A 14,534-nucleotide genomic window follows, 5' to 3' on the forward strand; every position below is an offset into this window, starting at 1 on the left:
GAGGGAAGCACCCCAGAGGGAGCAGACTAATGTGAGGGTGTGTATGTGTGGGTGTGTGTGGACACGTGTGCACTGGGGATCGATGGAAGGGAGGAAAATGATTCTCCGGGAAATGGACCGCCTGCTTCTGCCTGGGTTGAGTTGGGATGTAACTGAATGATAAAAGGGTATTGTTGTATCATCAAAATGTTACATTCTTCGCTCATTCGGGCTCATTATAATAATGAATAATAAAAGAAACTGTGACGCTCACGTGTCTTTGTTACTAGGGCCGCAGTACCGATGCACACGTTTCGGTTCTGGTGACAGGGATGGACAAAATTTTAGCGCTATAACGTACTCCTCCAAGATTGGTAACTTTTAAGCACTTATACTATTAGCACTATTGAGTTAAAGGCAGGAAATTGACAATTTTGTAAAATAAAAACATACTATCATTATTTAATCCAGGAGTAAATCGTAATATAACTAGTCTAAGAATTAATTTAATATAATTCATAAACTAAACTTGTATTATGTTATTTAATAATATTATTGGCATATCGCGAAAACCCTAGTTCACTTAAATTTACAAATAATCTAATCATTAGTTCATCACTGTATTGAACCAATTTCGTTACTGGCCAACTCCAGCTGTAAACATCACCTCCAAAAACAATTCTAGCCACATTGGAAAACGTCCAAATATCCCAGTTAATACTCCCTCTGCAAAAAGATACCCACACCAATGGAAATATGCACCCAGAATAATAGGGCGAGCATAACAAAAGTCCATTCGGAACTAATATGTTTCAACTACTACTTTACTGCGCGAAAGCTAGTGCTTTTTTTCTGTTTACTTACGCCAAATGTGCGCACCATCGCACTTCTGCAGTGCGCCGTTTACTATCCTGTGTTTGTTTCTCTTCCACTCTTTCGGTGTTGCTATAGTGGCTCTCGCGTTCGTTGTTTTCACTCCCGGCCTGCTTTTCCCATTTTTTTACGGCCCATCGTTCTCATCATAATCATCACCATCATGAGCATCAGGCACGGGTGCCATACACGAAATTGTTTATATTCAGAAATACCAGCACACTCGCATAAGTTTTCTCCCGAGTGTCACACCGGGAGCACATTATTTGGGTCGCTAAACCCACCGTGCAGAAGGAGGAGAAGAGCTAACGAAACGGTTCAGAACCCCTTCCACCAACATCCTAACATTGCACAAAACATACATCAAATGATATATTCACGTTTTGTGCCAGCTTTTTATGACACCATCAAAGTATGCTTTGGCGAACGAATGGCGCTAGTGAAAGGGGTTGGGAAAGAAAAGTGAAGGGAGGGATGTCCTTACACATCCCTTCCCCCTTTTTCGGTTATAAAAAAGGGGCCGCCGTGTGTGGCCACGCTTTTAGATGATCACGAAGCGCGTGAATAAAATACGTCCTCGAAAATGAGCATAGATTAGCGGGCATCCTTCGAGTTTGCTTATTTATGTTGCACTCCTCGACCGCACTCGTGTGTCTTGTGCCCTTTTTTTTTGGTTTGTTGTCATTTCGTCTAGGTTCGTTCGTCCTTGGCATCGCACAGGTGTAACGACATACGGATGGTACACGCTCATAAAATCCAGCGGGCTAGTAGAACCAAAGCGTTTCCAAGAAAAACGTTCACCAGACGTATTCCATTCCGACTGACATGTTCATTGGCCTCGTTGTCCGATGTTGGGTATGGTAGACAGTGAAGAAGTTCGTGTGTCATCCGTTGGGTAAGAATTAGCCAACTTTGGATACCCTTCACCGGTGGCACTACTCGTAATGGAAGAGTCACCGGTTGCGGTACGGTGAAATTAGGTACTTACATTCTTTTACCGTACAACGACAGCACGTAAAACGGATGACACTGTTTCGTGGAGCTTTTCTTTGCACACTAAACGTCAGCTCTCGGGCGAAGAAGCATCAACGTCACACTGCCAACCACATTTCGGTTGCTCATCAAGCTCAAGCCCCCTAGCTAATGTAAGCCCAGCCAAGAAACGCGAGATCTAACGATGTCTTTTTGGCCTTTAGATCTCTCCCACGTCAAAGGAAGGCTTTCGGACGCAACAAGGGAAAAAACGGGCCGGTGTTAAACAGATACATCCGACATGTGTCAAGCGTAAAGGAACCATTCGTAAGCGACTCTGGAAACTACAAGTGACAGCGACAAGGAATCCATTGAAGTCGTATGGTAATTTACATTTACGTTTCAGATAAGGTGAAACCGTAGTTGAAGGATGTGATTTTGCGCTTATCATTGTTACAGAAGGTAACTATTTTGAAATATATTGAAGGAAGGAAAGATTGTCAATTATCTGATTATTTTTTTCTTTTTTGTTTATTTATTGTGGGATATATAAATCAATAAAAAAAAAACCAGATAATTCCAGCTTCCAATAATTAATACAGTTAATTACTGTATTCGCCCGACCATAGCAATTCCTAACGAAAACAAAACACAGAAAAGTGTATGAAAAAACAAAATGTTTTAAGTAATCATATGAACAAAAAAACAGATATTTTAATGTGTTACTGTAGAAGTTCGGTAGTATTCTAGTTCAATATATTTTAACTTGTGGTAAGGATCACGGTTGGAGCTCAACTAACTTCCTAACCATTCACAACGGCTACTTATACATTTTCCGATTGCAATACTTGTAATGCCAACCTACTAGATTCGTAACACCCCCTCTCAATCGGCAACTCCTATTTCTACTCGAATACGTTGGAAACTGGTAACATCCAACGCTTTTGTTTTTCATAATGTAGTCCCATTGCAGATGTTCCTTTCAGGTATCTCATAATCCGTTTCAGTTTCAGTCCTTTTTCCATTGGATTTTTCGTGGGATTGCATTGAGCCATGCCAAATTTCTTTAAAATTTTTAAAGCAGCTGCCTCTTGTGACAGCTTGAGTAAACCACGGTCCCGGTTATACTCTACTCGCATCCCTAGGAAAAATTTTGTTGGTCCACAATCGGTCATTTCAAACTCATCAGCAAGTTTACTCTTCAGTTTCTCGATTGTTCGGATATTTCTTCCAACTACCAACAGGTCGTCAACATATAGTACTAAGTACATCTGATCATCTTCAACAGTAGACACATTCAGACAGTAGTCTCTGTTCGATCGTCGAAAACCTAGCTTCAACAACGTCAAATTGAACCGTTCGTTCCAGCATCGTGGAGCTTGTTTCAGACCATACAGCGACTTCTGAAGTTTGCAAACAATACCTGGTCTCGCTTCCACTCCTTTAGGAACTTCCATGTAAAGATCTTCTTTCAAAATTCCATAGAGATAGGCCGTTTTTACATCCATGTGGTGTATGTGAAATCCATGATGAACAGCAACGGCCAGTAACACTCGAACCGTAGACAGCTTCGCCACAGGTGCATACGTGTCCTCAAAGTCGATACCCGTACGCTGCAGGAATCCTTTTACTACCAAACGCGCCTTGTACCTAACATGTCGTCCTTTTTCATCCTCTTTAATTCGGAATACCCACTTCGACTTAAGGGGTCGGACGCCGGCGGGACATGGGGTCATTTCCCACACATTGTTAACTTTCATTGAGTTGAGTTCATCCTTCACAGCCTGATACCATAGATCACGATCATCTCGGACGTCGATATCATTAAATGTTTCAGGAACGTCTGATGAGAAGGGAAAGCCGACAGCACAAGCACTGAATCCAGTAAAGTAATCTCGAAACTTACTTGGAAAACAGCGCTCCCGTTCGCAGCGCCTCAAGAACTGCTTATTATACGAACTAGAAGGCAAGTCCTGACCTGAACGCGAAGGGAGCGCGGAATCATTCGTATCCACTGCATCTTCGAATTCATCTAACGGTTCGACTTCTTCCTCTTCACGTAACAGTTCATCCGGGACATTCTCCACAACAGGTTGTTCGTACTCTTCTTCTTCTTCAACGACATCTTCTAGACATTCTTCCCCCTCTTGCTCGTTGAGCCATGGTAACACCAAATTTTCTTCATTTTGTTGAGGCGAGTAAGCTATTGTTGGCTCCACCGGAATTCCCTCTGCTTTATAGAATTTCTTCTGGTTGTTCGAACAATACTCGCGTTCCTGATCCACAGTGAGTTTTGAAATTTTCGTACCACATGCAGCAGTCGCCATTGCGCAATATTCTTGAAATTTTTCAAAAACTTCCGACAACTTTCGGATTGCTCTGTTTCTCGCACTTTTGAATGGTTCACGACAGTGCTTACCCATAACACACACGTCACAAAACTTGAGCTTCTCTGGCTTGAATTTCACACCGAGGGCTGAGTTTTCACGCACCAGAGTATTCATGATATCTTCACTAATGTGTCCAAAACGACGATGCCGGAGGTCAACACATTCCGATTCAATCATACAAGCATTTTCACGATGGATCTTCATCTCTAAAGCATAGAGATTTCCTAGCTGATTCGCTGTTGCAATCGTTGCGCCATTCAACTTCAAAATTGCTTCCTTACTTTTGAAGCAAACTTCCACACCAGCCTTAGTAAGCTTCTTTACCGACATGACATTTTCTCTTAACGTTGGAATGTATAGAACATCTTTCGCAATCATCGGTATGCCTCTATTACTCAATCCACTGATGTCACCAGCTTCTTTAGCCACGAGAGTTTCTCCATTTTTTGCTACATTTATATATACCGGTTGTTTCAGGGCTTTCACAGATATGAAATGATGCTTCGAATTAACCATGTGAGCACTGGCGCCTGAATCCAGTAAGAATTCGACCTTTCCACCAGATGGTTTCTTTCTTCTAGCATCATTCACCATAAATGCAACCGATTTCGACACGTTAGCAACGTTGGCGTTTGTCTTCTTCCAGCAATCCTTCTTCATATGACCGTTCTTACCACAGCCATGGCATTTCCCGGAAAACTTGTAGTTCACATTTTTCTTTCGGTGATTGCTAGCGAACGCAGTAGGCTTTTCGTCACTACTATTTTGTCGATCCAAACGCTTAGCTTCATCACTCAGTAAACGGGTTTTCATCAGCTCGTATGTTAATTCGCTTTCCGGAAGATTCTCCAAGGCAGTCATGAGTGGATCTTACGACTCCGGAAGAGTCAAACTTAAGGCCGCACAAACATCGCTTTCTTCCAATTTTGAACCGGCCACTCGGAGCTGCCGAATCAGGTCTTCAAATTGTAGAAGGTGGGAGCGCAACGATGTCCCTTCCTTCAGATGAAGACGAGCGATCTGTTTTCTAATAACCATTTGCTTTCCAGATGACTTTTTCGCAAAGGTATTTTCTAGAGTTTTCCATATGTCTTTTGCCGTGCCGCACTCTCTAATACAACCGAGGTATTCATCCGAAATCAGACTTACCAGTAAGGATTTGGCCTTGGCATCCATTTCCTTAAACTTGGCATTTTCACCGGCCTCTGCCGGAACATCCTTTACCACAGCATCCCATACCTTCGAAGCTTCAAGCACACACTGAACGCGGAAATTCCAAGTATCGTAGCCAGTTCCGGCAAACTGGGGAATACCGTGAGCGGCTACTTCTTTGTGTCCTGGGCCCATAACCTGTAGAAGTTCGGTAGTATTCTAGTTCAATATATTTTAACTTGTGGTAAGGATCACGGTTGGAGCTCAACTAACTTCCTAACCATTCACAACGGCTACTTATACATTTTCCGATTGCAATACTTGTAATGCCAACCTACTAGATTCGTAACAGTTACTGCCAATGGAAAACTTTGGTTTATTTTTTTATATTGTCAGTTATCTTTAAAATTCTTGTTTAAAATATTAGTTGCTTTAAGGCACCTCGAATTTTTTTAATAAATTTGTAGACAATTTCATTTTAAACATTTTAAACAGCTGAATTTTTGTCATCACCTTACCTATTGTTAGTCGAACGATAGAAAATCTCTATTTTTATTTTTTTTTCTTTCTTTCTTTCTTTAACCTTATGTTTTGGTTTAAACCAGGTTTTTTCAGTATAAAAAAATACTCGGCCTTATAATAAACTAAAATAAGCTATATTAATAGCTAGAGAAAGCACATTACATTACATTACATTTTTGCAATGTAAAGATATCACTTAAGTATAAAGCTATTATTAGGTTAATTCTTATACTATTATACGGAAAATGATAAAAACGTATAAGTAAATTATCACTCGATAATTTGTTACATAAATGCAAGAAAACATTATCAAATCGTTCATCAATAAAGCAGAAGAAAAAAAATTAATTGAAGTACAAAATGAAGGATCCGAGGTCGTTTACCACCTCACTGTCATGCTGTTCTAAAGAAGCACACCAAAAGCAGCATATTTAATAATATTTTTCCACCACACTGGGTGCGTTCCTGCTAAGAACACGGAAAGTGAAAGCGAATTTCAACAACAGCCAGTATCAAATTTTACCCGCCCCAAGCTAAACACCCACGCGACATGTCTTGCAACGTGCTGGGTCTCGAGATCTCCGGCTGTCCCAGGGGCATCCGGCTGTTCCTTACGAGACAAGAAACCCGAAACGAGCAGATACGAAGACTCGCGGTTTGCTTGCTGGTGAGGTAAGAGGAGATGAGCGACAAGATAGGGAGAAAGCTTTCTGAAGAACGACACAAATCCAGGCGCAACATGAGACATTCGCCGAAATGTGCCCCAAGCAAATCGTGTGCCTCGTCAGCCATTGCGTTGTCATTTCACGAAACAACAGGGCAAAACAATTCCGACTCCAAAGGAAAACGGCGCACGGGGTTTGTGTCTTCAAACTTATATTTCCCTGGTTTTTGCCAAATATCTACCAATGTTCTCGTCTACCATCCAGCGTCTTGGATTCCGCAGCAGAACAGAAGTAATGTTATTTTAATGACTTATTTATAATTTCATATGAATTTTATTTCTACCCTCGCTTTGCATCGCTTTGCAAAAGGCATTCGGATGAGGAGTGAGTTTTCTGGGGACACACATTTCTCAACGGTAATGGAGAAGTTTTTTTTTTTGCACAGGTAGACACCAGCAACTAGAGGACATTCTGAATGTTTGTTTACCATTTTGCTGGAAATACGGAAGCAAACGAAAACACTACCGGAATGGAGATAGATAGCAGCAGCAAGAAGCAAAGGCAAAAAACATAACAACCCAACCCCTGCACATGAGGGGGCACAAAACCGCGCCAGCGTGCCTACATATGCCTACACAAACATGGTGGATAGATATCACCGATCTACTGCATGCAGCCTGGATATCTCTGTTTCCGTTTCCTGCTGGGTTGGCACGTGGAATTTCGATCTTCTCCCGTGGTGGTTCACCGAATCAACAGCTAAATTGAGAGCTTGCGCGCTGTGGTGGAATACGAATGGGATTTCTCCTGCATTATTATGCTTTTGCTATAAATATTTTGCCATCTGCAAAACAGGAAGTAATGTCAAGGATTATGTTACAAGCATAGAAAGGGATTCTCTGTAGGAAATAGAGTTAGGCGCCCTCTATCAATCGACATCTGTTGCTGAAATTCTGAGAATACCAAGATTTGATCCACATTTGGCAACGACGATGCTTAGTGGCTCTTTGTAAGATATTTTTTGTTACACTTGTCACAAAAAATACTTTGTATAATGCTTACATGTCATGTTCTAAATTATTTCAAATATGAATGGCGCTTCGATTAAAAGCTGCGGTCAAAATTGTTGTTTGGAGGAGGAACAGTAAGAAATAAGCACCATAACGACTGTTATGTAATTATTTTATAGAATGTATTTATGGTTTATTGTTTTATAAACTGCACGGTGTCCCCGGAACACACGGTACCTCTTCTGTGAGGATTCATAGAAACACGGGTTTTAAAATTTGACAGCTCAGTGGTTTTTAGGCTCAAAATTTGAGCAACTAAGTTAAAATGTTATCAATTTTCTTTAAGCTTCAAGTTTTTATGTTATTTTTGTAAATCTTTTTGCTTAAAAAAATCGCCTAAAAATGGACTAAATTAGGAGCAATCGAAAAAATTGATCCTTTAGCTGTTGACTGATTTCAATCGAAATTGTATCCTGATTTGCCACAGGCGGATTTTTAAGGATCTCAGCGGTTTGCTTAAATAATGTATCCGGAGTACTACCTGTATACAGATTTTATTCTCAAATTTGTTAAATCATGAGAAATGGAAAACAGGGATCAGAGATGGCAGGTTACTAAAACATTTACTAAGAGATTAAATAACAACCAATTATTATTAGCTAGGAAGATGATCTTTTAACGTAAGAAGCTAGTATACATTGAAAGGTAGCAATTTAAGAAAGTGTTGATAAAAATTAAATTGAAATTAACTATGGTTAATTTAATCTATAATCTATACAATAATTCAATTTTGCTTCTATTACATTACGCGTGCACGTCAGGACCAGGTATCAAATCCCATAAGAACCCGTATGCCCTTGTATGCAGGAGTGAACATCTTGTTACAAGGTAAATAAAGTCAAAGAAATAGCAAGAGAAATACCTCTCTTGAGGTTGTAGTGCCACAAGAAAAACGCGAAGAAGGTATGATAATAAACCTTTACATTTTTTAAACTATTTTTAAATTAAAAAACCCTTGTTACTTGTTACGGTGTACCATGCTGCAAGATTTTAAAACCAAAAGTCGTGAAGTAAACCTCATCGAACGTTCTTATGTTTAGTTCTATTGAGTGATAATTTTGGTGGTACGTATTTTAACTAAGACCAAGAAAAATCATCAAATCATTGGGACAGATAAATATATGATCATAACTTTAAATTAAACCTTATATGTGTGGAGCGAGTATGAGAGAAAGAGACGATGAAAGATCTGAACGATGAAAGATGAAAGACGATCGATTAATCAAACTTGTTCACTGTTTTCGTTAAATAAAAAATTATGTTATTAACTCGATAAAATTAGATAAATAATAGATTACGACAAAATAAAGAATGTTAGAACCCAAAAGAGAGCTCAATTTTTGAGAAGAGATCAATTGTATAGTTTCTTTCATTATCAATTTTTGAAACGTATGCTCTTAGAAATGTCTCCAAGTTTAATAAAACCAGTAAAAACAGCTTTTTCACCCTAAATCCCAAAGAGCCCACTGGTGTGCATGAATCCATCATGCGAAAATGAAATTAATTTCGGACAACTGCAACGTATCGAATATCAACCCCTCCCTGTTGGTCCCAAACGGGTCCCATGTTTTATCGAAGCACAGCAAACAATACGCCAACCATCACACTAACTGCAGTGGGTGGACAGGTTCGTAACAGAACATAGCTGTGCCTGGCAGGATACAATTATCCTTCCTCACCATTATTCAATTAAAAATCTACCCATTGCACTTTGAGAAGCTGCAGCCAGGTTTGCAGTTCTGGAAGAAAAAAAAAACGGGTACTCCTACCAAAACCTTCGCCGTACATTGTAACGAAGCTTATTGTGTTCGATTTCGTGATCGCATCCCGAGTGCCACCCAAAAACAAGATTCGTTGTTTTGATCCAACCAGCCATCATAACGAATCCACTTCCCTTTCTCTCTCTTCCCTTCCTCACTCGCACAAAGGTAACAAACGGTAAGCATACATTGAGTTGACCAACGAATCGAATCGATAAGATACACCCCAACTCCATCAGGGACCGGGTGCATTCGTCCGGTGCGCGATTTGCATTTCGTTTTCGTTCGAATGCAACACACGCGCACAAATACGCTCATACATGGAGTGCATGTGTCTTCTGTGCGAAAACATGATAGCGGGGACATGGGAACTGGGAAGCTTCGCAAAGCAACACAAACATCTCAAACTCTCCCACAACAGTTTCGAGCACCTGTGTGTAACCGGGGCTGATGTACGGGCCCCGTATGCTGATGAGACGACCGAGCCATACGTGGTGATGGACGAATTTACATCCACTGCCAGTCATGCAGCAATAACCGGAAGCCAATATCGATCGGTTTCGGTGAATTTCGTGGAAGAAATACAAAGTAATTCTGTCCTCGTCCGTCACACACACACACGATCCGGCCCAACCAGTCAGTCAGTTTTCGGGGTGGCTTATGTTTGTGGCTGACTTTTCGATCGGTTGAGCCAAAGATGTTGATCTAGCACAAGACTGTGTATGCAAATGTGAAAGTAAATAAAGCACCGGCGAAAGTCATCCGTTTCTATTGACACAAACTTTCATGCTTTATTTCTTTTTTTTCTACCCCATTTTGTTCTTCATATCCTTTATGAGAAACTGGAAAGCTTTATTGGTTTGTCGTTCGACACGTCTCGAAAAGTTTGCTCGGAAGTGTATGGAAGGAAATTGTTGGAAAGATAAGGTATTATTTTCTGTTTGATTGATATTTCAAGACAGATTGATACATTTTGATGTTAGTGTTCAAGGCTTTAGAAAGACCGAAAATTATAATAGATGATGACAAGTAAGAACTGCTTAAGATACATTTCTCAGTTAAAACTTCTGTGTAAAGGCAAACAGAACCAAATAAATACACTGCACACGGTATGTGATTTTTTTGACATTAAACCTCTAATTAAATCCTTGTTTTGTTCACAATTCTATTTCGATTCTATTTTCGTTATACTTTTTTTAACCAATCTTTTACTTGTATCTTTTTTTTTACGCAATGTTATATTGTGGCAAAAAGTTTCTCTGGTTGTTATCCCACCTCAACCCACAATAAAAAAAAACCTTTTATAGCTTCGATCGCCGATTTCTAGGTCACCTGGAAGTATTTGTTGTGAAAGTATTTAATGTGTAGAACGTTTGTTAATGCTGGAAACTATTAAGTTTCTGATCTAGATATATTACTGATTTGATGTTATTTTAGAAGATCATAATGATTAAAAAAACTTATTTAAAAAATTTATTTCATAACAATATAAACTAAAAAAAAAAGCTAATGAAATTTTCCCTTAGAACCAAGTTTTGTTGTATATTCAAAACCGGTTTAATCGGGATTACAAATAATTTAAATCTAAAAATGTGACCAACAAAAATTTATCAGTAGGGTTTTATTTCACTAGTTAATAGGCCCGGTTACAGGGCTACACAACAGATCTACGTAATGCCGAGGTATGTTCTATGGAGTTTTCGTCACATCTAGTAAAAGTTTTTTTTTATCAAGCTGAAAATTTTCTGATGTAGTTACGGCTTACATTGGCGATACTACGGTACTTACAGTGAAATCCAGCCTTACAGACTGAATATGGCAATTTGCTTCGAACATCAGGTGTAAAAACCAAAGGAAAATATAACCTGTGAAAATATTTTTTATCAAATCGAAATGTTCCTTACCCTTCATCGCGAGCTACTGATATCCGATTTAAGAATTATTCGTTCTTTTTGCAGATTTCAAAGTTGGTCAAGGCTAATGTTAGCCCGGCCATCGTGGTTTTGAATTGCTTCTTTTCAACCATCTAAAGTTTCCAATTTACTATCTCTATTAATTTACCATTGCGCAATGAACTTGGCTCAGTCGGAATTGCGCACAATAATTCCACTACAATCGCCAAAATAGGGAAAATTCAGGTATGGAAGATTTTGATAGAAGCTAGAAAAAACTACATTTGAGATAGACTGGGCGTCTCTTCAATCCTGATTTCATAATGTGTCATTATAGGATCGACCACGGAAAAGGAATATTTTCGGAGCGAATGACATGTATTCCGTTTCCTGTAACCTAAAAAATAGTAACTTCTTGAATAAAATGTCTAAGAAAATCCAAAATTCCTTACCCCGCACCGACAACGAATGAGATCGGCTTAACGCAGTATATTTATGAATGTTTTCACTGTTTTTCAAAATTGGCAATGTTCAATTGCGTACCAGTGGCCCGGTTCCCCGGTCCTGGTAATATTATCACCATCTTCACCAGCTATTGCTTTTATCCTTAACAGGCATCTTCACCTGGTATTGAGTTCACTCTCTTTTTTTTAATTTCATTATTACTTGAAGAAGTCTTGGCCAGTCGTTACTGGCCGTAGCGAGACAGTCAACCCTGCGTACAGGGGTTTGGCCTGGATGGGATTTGATCACCCGTTCTGTGGTGTAGATACGTGTGCCACTACCATCCAGCAATTCCCGCTCAGCAATTCAAAAAAGTCAAATCTTCGTGCAATATTGCTTCAATATTCTGGTGATAAAATGCGGTTCATTTTGCGCTCTTGAATACTTTCACTTGGCCAACACACTCTGGAAACCGCACCACTTGTACCATTTGTTGAGCCAGCCTACTAAGGAATATTTAGCATCGTCCTACCGTCAACCATCGTTTTAAGCATTTGACTGTATCGATTCACATTTTGATAAGTTGAAGTAGGCTTTGAACCTGTGCAACAACCAAAAAACGATACCGATCTAGTGAACATACAGGGTTTGTTGATTGAGCTTTCATATTGTGCAAATTATAGTTTTACAACAATGCCTTAGAAAAACAGCTATAACAACACTTCAGTAACGCTGCGTTACTGCACGAGTAGAATTTATATAGCGATAATACATTTGAAATGTTTTATGTGAACTGTTAAATGGAGATATGTTACAAGGCTGAATTTCAATTGACTGGACAGGAATAACAATTGCGCAGAAGTGAAATAAATACAAAACATACAAAATACATAAAAATGCTGAATTCAATAGTTCAATAATAGAAGTTATACAATTTACTTAAAAAAATAAAAACCAATATAAGAATATACAATACATATTCTTTCAAACTTAAAAAATTCAAATTGAAAAAAATAGTTCGTTTCAAATTTCTCTCGTTGATAAGAGTAAGTCTAAAATAATCAAACTAATTATACTGATGAAATTTTGACTCCTCTAAAAAACGGAAAAATTACGATAAATATCAATCCTGAGTTTCACAACACTTTAACAGAAAACTAACATTCTTTTTAGTTCATTTCCGTTAGTTAACAGAAAAATAACTCGTATTCAATAATACAGTAACAATATACGAATGAAAATAACGAACAGTTCCGTACGCATATAACTCGAATCACATTTCAAATCGAGACTCTATTCTCTCGTGCCAATCAAATATGTATCATGCCACCAATGGCTCGAACGCTTTACATTCGTCAAACATAATTGTTCCTCCAATCGTCTCCCCAAACGCACGGTAGCAAAGCAGCAAAAGCGATGACTTTGCTGTACAATTCCAAATACAAATGGCAAAGATAAACACAATTTGACATTTTGATGGTAAAACTGGTTCCGATACGAACGTTTGCAAATCATCACAAAACGGAACGACGAGGCACACACGAACCACTTTGTGTGTTAGAATTTGAACGCCAGAAGAAAAAAAAGAACACAAAACGCGCACACGTGTCATGGCTTTGCGTACCGTACACCACGCAAGCTTGAAGTGTCTTGTATCAGGATTCGTTCACTTATTTCCTTTCGCCTTATTTCTGCCATGAAATGATTGATATTCTTTGTGAAAACTGCTTACACTTACAGGTTTGCATGAACGACGCTAATTGAAGCATTATTATTCGTAGCTGTCCTACCGCTCACTGGAATCCTTTTTCTCCCCCCGGGGTGCAAACAGTTCCAACGATACCATTTTCTTGTCGATTTCCTACGACAAGCCGGTTTATCGGAAAAACTTTTCAACCTGGGCTTTGAAAAGCGCCCAAAAACTTCCGTTCCCGTTTGTCGTCGTGCGCCACCATTGTTGCTGGTCGATACAAAGGCTACTGGCGTACAAAACGGAGGACAAGCTAACCCCGGAAACGCCGGGAGAACTCTGATGGTGGAAGCATACCTACATGCTTCCTTTGTAAATCGTTCAATCGGTACACGGTTGACAATAGAACGATGTCCCCCTTTTTTCGTCATCGTCGAATAACCGTTCCGTTGTCCCAAAGACGTTGTGCGGTTTTCTCGCAAAAATCTAAATCTGTTCTAAAATGTTGAGCAAAGCTTTTGTGTGAACCCATCCTACCTCTGGATGGGTGGAGAGAGAAGGGGAGAGTATCAAGATGACTGACGGAGGATCGCCAACATGCGCCAAACCTGAATGCCTTCCACGAAGCGTATCAAAGCGAACAAAAGTGTTCTGGCACTATCTGAAAAGCGGGTTTTCCCCGCACAGGAAACCTCATAATCGATATGAATGATATGAGAAAAGTTAATAAAACTAAATTTTCCAACTTCCAAATCGAAAATCTCTGCCCACAATGACCGTATGAGTGTGTGTATATGTGTTTGTATAAAAGTGATACATAAAGTCGGCAAAGTTTTGCGATCGATTCGGTTTCCCATCAGGGTTGATACCTTCTTGAATTCTTGACGATTTGTTTCGTTTCCATAAACCTGCATCCCTCCCAGACTTCCACCCTTTGGGGAAAGGGAAACCAAACTTGAAACTACACACATAAAGTCCGGTTTATCTGTTCAAAGCCTTCAGCTCGGTTTCGGTGGACAGATACTGGCTGGAAGGATAATGTGGAAGGTTCTATCGGCGCCGGAAATGGGCCAGATTTCCGGAGCTGTGTCATGTGAAGCTCTTTTGATGCGGGGTGCTAAATGA

This window comes from Anopheles funestus, chromosome 2RL (assembly GCF_943734845.2).
Source record: "Anopheles funestus chromosome 2RL, idAnoFuneDA-416_04, whole genome shotgun sequence".
In the NCBI taxonomy this organism is placed as follows: domain Eukaryota; kingdom Metazoa; phylum Arthropoda; class Insecta; order Diptera; family Culicidae; genus Anopheles; species Anopheles funestus.